At 42.7% G+C, this 8,986-nt stretch overlaps 1 pseudogene; it reads right to left on the minus strand.

The window, feature by feature from the left end:
* The window catches only part of LOC141684852 (uncharacterized), a 64,986-nt pseudogene extending 62,393 nt beyond the window's left edge, over positions 1-2,593 (minus strand).
* Between the last annotated feature and the right edge of the window lie 6,393 nt (positions 2,594-8,986).

An 8,986-nucleotide genomic window follows, 5' to 3' on the forward strand; every position in this document is an offset into this window, starting at 1 on the left:
TCTTGAGCAGCAACCATTCTTCTGAAAATCTTCTGAAAATTACTGTCAATTATGAATCAATTCCACCACTTTAATGTTGACACTCGATGTACTGTCTGGTTCATGAGTGACTAACTTCCGTGACGTTTCTTCAAGCCTTGACCTTGATACTCTTGATTTTCTTCAGATTAAATCCTTGTAATTAATTGATACCCTGACGAGATCTCTGTCACTTGATTAAATCCACAATCTTGATTTATATCACTGAGGCTTGATCAATTTCTTGAGCTTCTTCCAGTGAATTAAGTCTTCAAGTCTGTAGATGAATAATGTTTCTTAACCCTTTGACAGATGTTACTTTGTGAGATCTCTCTGACGATAGATCCACTATTTACTAATTACATTCTTATTTGAGTTGAGTTATATCCTCGAATATACAAATAGGCTATGCCATATGCCTTTCAATAACACGACGGATAATTGATGGAATTTTTACAGTTTATCTTTTTAAACAGCTATTTTGGGCAATTTTTTTTGGTCACTTTATTTTACTTTATTATATTTGACAGTTTTTCTTTGGGGATCATTTTCATCTATTTTCTTTTATCATTCTCAATTCATCTGCTCTAACTTCTTTCTTTCTCAAAAGCAATTACCCTCTCTCTGCAATTTTTACTCTCTAACAATGGCACCAGTCGTCAAAATCATGTCTCAAACTGGCTTTATCAATGAGAAGAACAATTTCACGGCCCTAGTGAACAAGGGGATTCAACAGTCTGGCGACTACCACAAAATGATGGATTTTGTGCAAGGCTATAAGCTCAAATATGCCATGCTAGAGTCTCCCACTATCTACTATGTGATTGTGGAGGAAATATGGACGACTGCAGTGTACAACTCAACTGACAAGACCATCACTTTCACTATTAAAGGTAAGGAATTATGTGTTAATAGTGACATTGTTAAAGCATGTTTTAGGATTCCTGATAATACTGTTTCTACTCTACACGCAGACACTGATATTATTAACATGTTAAACTCCATGGGTTATGCACTCACCATCTCTAAATTAAGTGAAATTAGGAGATTGGGTCTTAGAAAAGAATGGAGTTTCCTGTGTGATGTAGTTACTAAAGTAGTTTCTGGAAAAATTAGCAACTTTGATTCTGTTAATATCTCCATGCTCAACATGCTTTACATGCTAGTAACTGATAAATACTTCAATTTTAGTGATCTAGTCTTGTTTGAGTTGGGGTTTAAGTTAGGAGAGCTTAATAAGAGGGGTATGAGTGTTTATTATGCTAGATTTTTCATGATGCTTGCTAACCACCTCTCTGAGGACATTGTACTTGAGAACCCAACCAACAAGTTAAACTGTTGGGTTCAAGAGAGAAGAATTATTGCAGATCTCAATAGAGCAGATCACCACAAAGAGGTGTCACTATTCTACTTTCCAGTAATAGAGGCACCTCATGTAAGTGAGGTAATTTCAACTATCCCTACTCTTCCAACCTCAAACACTTCTTTGCCTTCTAGTGTAGCAGTGGCATCTGTGTCAATGACCAGACAGATGCCTACCCAAGCTACCAAAACCAAAGTTTCAAAACCAAAGACAAAGAAAGTCCCCCTGGTGTCTCTCAAAAGATGCCAATTATAAAATCCACTAAACACAAAGAGGGGAGTGTGAAGGTGGGAAAGTCAGGTGAGGGACAGGGTAAAATTCAGAGAAGCCCTAAAGATAAGGATGGTGAGCATAGTGTACCCAAACCAAGCCACGCCACAGTTTCCCAACAAACTGTGGTTGTTAATAAGGATAAAAGCTCAATTCTAGTTTCATCCTCCCAAAAGGATGTAACTATTGAAACAAGCTCTCAACCAGGAGCACAGAACAAAAGGGGTAAGGACACAAGTTCACCACAAACCTACACAAGAAATAAGAAAACTAAAACCCTTGGGGATGCACAGGGTACACACACAGTGCAAACTGGAGCTAAATACCCAGTCACTGCACCATCTCAAAGTCAAATTGATGTGGCTCCAACAAATGTGGAGTCACAACCAAAATCTGTACAAATTGAAAAACCTCAAACTCCAAATTCTCCCACACACTCTTTGGATGTTGAAATGATTCAAACATCACAACCATATTCTCCATCTTTAACTCTGTTGGAGAAGCCAAAAATCCATGCAAGTGAGCATCATCTTCTAGATGATTTGTTGGCTCACTTGCCATATGAGACTGTTGAGACATCTGTGCCAAAATTTTCATCAATCTGCACAGAGTCCACAATAGTCTCCACTCCAAACTCATTCATTTCTACTCACTCGATGGATATTGTTCATCCGTCGAGTAGTGATTGTATCCCAATGGATGTGCCTAACAGCAGTCATCCGTCAGATAGTCAAATTACTAACCCGATGGATATTTCTCATCCGTCGGGTATCTCTGCACAACTCCAAAGTTCAACTATAGTTACAAGTGCAGATGACTTAGTAATTGTGCAATCACTATTGCGGAGGACCAAGAATTTTCTAGACCTTACACCGAAAGAGACTCTGAATCTTCGGATGACGATGTGGCTCCAAGGAGAAGGCGTGCTGGTAAAGAACCCATGGCTGATGCTAACCGACGCCCCAGAAACACACAAGGGACGAATACCCAAGAAGTGCAGGAGAGGATCAGGGATCATGAAGCTGAGATTTAAAGGCTGAAGCGTGATCTGGAGACGCACCTAAGGCCCCCACTACCCCCGGGGAGGAGAAATCCTCTGGTCATAGACCTGGATAGTCCAATACCAAGAAGGGCTGCTGTCCAAAGGGCTTATCCAAGTGATCTTTTGCCCCTAGGAGATCCCGATGATCCCACTCCACCATTCACTGAAGAGATAATGAATGCCCATATCTCAAGGAAGTTCAAGATGTCCACCATCAAAGCTTATGATGGCACTGGAGATCCCGTTAATCATGTGAGGACGTTCTCTAATGCCTTGTTGCTGCAGTCCGTGAATGACACCATTAAGTGTCGGGCCTTCCCTCAAACCCTGTCGGGAATGGCTCAAAGATGGTATCGCCGTTTGCCTCCGAATTCTATTGGATCCTTCAGGGATCTAAGTCAAGCTTTTATTAAGCAGTTCATCAGTGGGAGAGTGCACGAGAAAAGTTCAGCATCCCTCATGAGCATAGTGCAGGGAGCAAAGGAATCCTTGAGAGACTACCTGAATCGTTTCATAAAGGAAGCTTTAAAAGTCCCGGACCTTGATGATAAGGTGGCTATGATAGCACTACAACAAGGAACTAGAGACGAGTTCTTCAAGATGTCATTAGCCAAGTGCCCCCCTGAAAGTATGTTACAACTCCAAGATAGAGCCGTAAAGTACATCAAGGTGGAGGATAGCATGAGAAAGACAGTAGTGAATAACGAGTCTGCTGGGAGTAAGAAGCGAAAGACTGATGTAGAATATAATTCTATGGACAAGTATCCTAGAGCTGAGGCAAACACTGATTCAGCCCCAAAGAAGGGAGGACCTGGGCAAAAGTTCACCGAGTATTCCAAACTGAACGCCCCTAAGAGTCAGATCTTGATGGAGATCGAAAGAGATAGGGAAGTTCATTGGCCTAAACCCCTAAAAGCAGATCCTACTAAGTAGGATAAAAGCAAGTATTGTAGGTTTCATAAGGACACAGGACATGACACCGACGAGTGTAGGCAATTGAAAGACGAAATAGAGTTCCTAATTCGAAATGGAAGGTTAAGCAAGTATACTGGAGATGGAGGAGATAGGAATAGTAACGGAAGAAGAAATTTTGATGATCGCAGAAGGGATCATGATGATCAGGGGCGAAACCCCCAGCCAAGGGGACCCGTGATTAACATAATTTTTGGGGGACCACAACCCCGAGGGCCAGTGATAAATACAATTTTCGGAGGTCCAATTGCTGCCAGACCATGCAAGAGTTCAAGGAAGGCATACACTAGAGAAGTTATGCATATTGTTGGGGAAGCCCCGAAGAGGGCCAAGAAGTGGCAATGACGTTTGATAATTCTGACCTGGAGGGTGTGAAATTCCCTCACGATGACCCACTAGTCATAACACCTATAATAGGAAATAGCCCGGTAAAGAGAGTCCTAGTAGACAATGGAGCTTCGGTGGACATCTTACTCCATGATACTTTCATAAGGATGGGTTACAACGATACTCAGCTAACCCCAACTGATATGCCGATATATGGATTTGCTGGAGTAGAGTGCCCCGTGGAAGGGATAATTAAGCTGCCAATGACTATAGGTCAGGAACCAAAACAAGCAACACAAATGTTAGACTTTGTAGTGATTAAGGCCGGATCGACTTACAATGCGATTATGGGAAGAATGGGAATACATGTTTTTAAGGCAGTCCCCTCTTCTTACCATTCAGTAATGAAGTTCCCCATCCGGGATGGGATTGGAGAAGAAAGAGGAGATCAAAATATGGCCAGAAGTTGTTATGTGGCCTCCCTAAGGGAAGATGGGGCTGGGGGGCAGGTTCTGCCTATTGAAGATCTGGACATCCGTGAGAACGATGAAAAAAGGGGGAAGCCAGCTGAAGACTTGATTTCAGTTCCTTTGGCTCCTGAGGATTCTGAGAAAGTGATCTTCATTGGAGCATCACTAGAGGAGCCCCTTAGAGGGAAGTTGGTGAAATTTTTACAAGAGAACAGTGATGTGTTTGCATGGTCAGCAGCTGATATGCCAGGGATAGACCCGGAGCTGATTACTCATAAGTTAAATATGGATCTGAATTGAAAGACTGTGAAGCAAAAGAAGAGAAGCTTTGCTCCAGAAAGGCAAGAAGCTATCAAGCAAGAAGTAGAGAAGCTCCTAGAGGCTGGTTTCATTGAGGAGATACAATTTCCGGAATGGTTAGCAAATCCTGTAATGGTTAAGAAGGCAAATGGAAAGTGGAGGATGTGTATGGACTTCACAGATCTAAATGATGCATGCCCAAAGGATTGTTTCCCGTTGCCAATGATAGACGATACTGCTGGTCATGAGATGCTGAGCTTCATGGATGGATTCAGTGGATACAACCAGATTAAGATGCACAAGGGTGACATCCCAAAGGTATCATTACTGACTTTGGTGTTTTTTATTATCTTGTTATGGCGTTTGGTCTCAAGAATGCAGGAGCCACCTATCAAAGGTTGGTAAATAAGATTTTCAAGGATCTTATTGGCAAGACCATGGAAGTTTATGTTGATGATATGTTAGTCAAGAGTCTAGTAAGGACTGACCACATAACTCATTTGAGGGAAGCCTTTGAGGTCTTAAGATATCACAAAATGATGCTACATCCTGCAAAATATGCCTTTCGGGTAGGATCTGGAAAGTTTTTAGGCCTGATGGTCTCCAAGAGGGGAATCGAGGCCAATCCTGATAAGATAAAGGCTATTCTAGATATGGAACCACCACATTCCATAAAGGACATTCAGAAACTCACTGGAAGAGTTGCAGCTCTAGGATGTTTCATCTCCAAATCTGGGGACAAATGTTTGCCGTTCTTTAAGTCCCTGAAGAAGGTTAAGGATTTCGTGTGGACTGAGGAAAGCCAGAAGGCGTTTGAAGGTTTAAAGAAATATATGGTTCAAGCCCCGTTATTGACCAAACCATCTCTGAATGAGACTTTGTATTTATACTTGGCTATTTCAGAAAATGCTTTGAGTGATGTATTGGTTAAGGAGGAACTTAAAGTTCAGAAACCTGTATACTATGTTAGAAAAATTCGGCATGGAGCTGAGTGAATTATTCAACTATTGAGAAGTTTGCCTTGACGTTGGTAATGGCTTCAAGGAAGTTGCGTCCCTACTTCCAAGCTCATAAAATTAAGTGTTAACTAGTCAGCCATTGAGAAACATCATCCATAGTCCCAAAGCTAGTGGGAGGTTGATTAAGTGGGCAATAGAATTGGGAGAATTCGATATCAAATACAAGCCACGGACGGCAATTAAAGCCCAGGCACTGGCTGACTTCGTGGTAGAATGTACCATACCCAACCAAGAAGTCGGGGGGCAGGGAGATACTATCCAGCAAGACACATAGGTTGATAAAGGAGACAAGGAAAAAGAGTATTGGGTTTTCTATTTTGATGGAGCATCAAAAACAAATTCCAGCGGAGCAGGTCTAGTATTACATAGCCCAGATGGGTTCTTGATTGAATATGCTATGAAACTAGACTTCCCAACTACAAACAACGAAGCAGAATATGAAGCTCTGTTAGCTGGCCTCGACCTAGTAGGGACGTTGAGAGTCAAGAACTTAAAAGTCTGTGGAGACTCGAAGTTGGTCGTATCTCAGGTCAAGGGAGAGTTTGAAGCAAGGGATGATACGATCGCTAAGTATGTTCACCTAGTAAGGGCTGTGATGACTCAGTTCGATGAATGCCATGTTGAGCACATTCCAAGGGAGGAAAATGCTAAGGCAGATGCGTTGTCTAAATTCACTTCATCAGAGATAGAGAAGAGCTCAAGAAGTGTGTACTTCCGTGTTTTGAAGACACGAAGCATTGATGTTAAACTTGTAGCTCCCATAGGGCTGGGAACATCATGGATAGATACCATAAAGGCCCACATTCAGACTGGTTGGTTGCCAAATGATGTAAGTGAAGCACGGAGATTGATTGTCCGAGCACTGAGATATTCTTTGATTGATGGGATTCTGTACAAAAGATCTTATGTGGTTCCTTACTTAAGATGTCTCAGGCCCGATGAGGCACGCTTGGCTCTTGAAGAAGTACATGAAGGAATTTGTGGGCAACACCTGGAGGGCAGAGCGCTGGCTCATAAGATAACCCGTCTAGGCTTTTATTGGCCAGAAATGATGTTCGATGCCAAAGAATATGTGAAGAAGTGTGATCGCTGTCAGAAACATGCACCGGTTGTACGACAACCCCCTGAGATGTTGACTTCTATCAATTCTCCCATTCCCTTTGCCATGTGGGGAATGGATATACTTGGGCCTTTCCCCATGGCCACGGCACAAAGGAAGTTCCTTATTATAGCCATTGATTATTTTACTAAGTGGATTGAAGCTAAACCTTTATCCAAGATCACAACTAAGCAGGTTGCACAATTCCTGTGGGAAAATATCATGTGCCGATATGGAATTCCCTGTATTCCGGTTACCGACAATGGAACACAATTCAACAATGAAGAATTCAAGAAGTATTGCGAGGAGAATGAGATTGAGTTGCGGTTTACCTCCGTAGCTCACCCGCAAGCCAATGGGCAAGCGGAAGTGGCAAATCGAATAATCCTGGATGGACTGAAGAAGAGGATCGAGAAGTCAAGGAATAACCGGGTGGATGAAATACTCCCAATACTATGGGCCTATGGGACTACCTGTAGAGTCACAACAGGAGCAACTCCCTTCGTGTTAGCATATGGGGCAGAAGCGGTTGTTCCTGTAGAAATATCACATTCATCTCCCAGGATTCAAGCTTTAATGCTGAGGAAAATGAGGAAGGGAAAAGATTAGCCCTGGATTTGATTGATGAAGTACGAGATGAGGCACATGCGAAGATAGTGGAATATCAGAATAAGGCTTCGTTCTACTACAACCTAAGTGTTAAGGAAAGGTTCTCCAAGCAAGATGACTTGGTTCTGAGGAAGGTGGAAGCTTCCGGTGTTGGGAAGAAAGGAAAACTTGCCCCAAATTGGGAAGGGCCATACAAGGTCAAAGGTGTTCAAGGAAGAGGAACCTACAAGCTGGAGACTATGGATGTTTTGAAGTCCCGAGAACTTGGAATGCACAAAACCTGAAGATTTACTATGTTTAAGATGGTTGAGCACGATTCTCACTGGTCAAGATGACGAGTAGGTTGAAAAGCACCTTAAAGCTTTGCTTGCTTAGGATTACATGTTTTATTTTTATTCTTTAAAAGTTTGAGCATTTTTAAGACTTGTGTAAGGGATGGATCCCAACAGTTTATAATATCAGAAAATTTCTGAAATATGTTTAAAAATCCCTATGGCATGGCAAGTAAACTAAGTGCATGAAATAAAAGCATAAAGTTGATAAATAAGACTGATTCAAATAAGCAAATACAAGAGTCTGATAAATAAAGAGAGTCTCAGAAATAAAGTAAAATAAATAAGCCACGCAGGGCTAGAAAAGCTCTAAGGAGCAGAGGTGCCCTCGGCATCCATATCATCGTCTCCGCTACCCTCGCTGATGCCTCAGTGGTCCCGGAGGAAGAAGAGATACGATCATCTGCAGAAGGCCGAGAAGATGACTCGAGAGGAGGAAGAAGTAAGTCAAGTGGGGTACGATCTGAGACGACCACTCGGGTACGAAACCTCTGTAGTAAGGCCTCGTCGTCAGGGCAGACGTAGTCCGCTGGGTTAATATCAGGACAAGCCTCGTTCACGGTTTCAAGGGCCGTGTCCCAGCCAGTCCTAAAAAATCCAGGGAATACCGAGTCTTCCCTCACCCTCATAGACTGAGTGAACTCCTCCGAGTCCAAATAATTGGCGATCGCCTTGTCCTTCTCATCCCTTAGCACCACTAGCTCAGCGTTAGACTCTCCGAGCTCCTCCTCCTTGTGTTTGAACCTTCTCTCTAAAGCAGCATACTTCCTCTGTTGCTTCCTAAGGGAATTATCAGCCTTATCCGAAGCCCTCCTCCATGATTCATCTTGCCTCACAGCGGCTTGGAAGTAGGCGTTAGACTGAAATGAACAAAAAACGCATAAAAATATAAGACAAGGGAATGCTACAAGTAAAGAGAGAGTAAAATTTTGAGAAAGGGACATACTGAGGCCAGGGACTGAGCAACCATGAGCTTCACCCTCTCCAAATATGGGGTAGCCACAACATCAATAAAATCTTTGGGGGTCACACCATGGTAGGACCAATCCCACACATGCTTAGTGGATCCAACCACGGTGTCCCCGCGACGGAATCCCCAAAGAGGCTGGAAGGACCCAGTGGCAACATATGCTGGAGCCAAATCAACAATAAGGGCAGTCGGGGT

Source organism: Apium graveolens, chromosome 2 (assembly GCF_009905375.1).
Source record: "Apium graveolens cultivar Ventura chromosome 2, ASM990537v1, whole genome shotgun sequence".
NCBI classification, from domain to species: Eukaryota; Viridiplantae; Streptophyta; class Magnoliopsida; order Apiales; family Apiaceae; genus Apium; species Apium graveolens.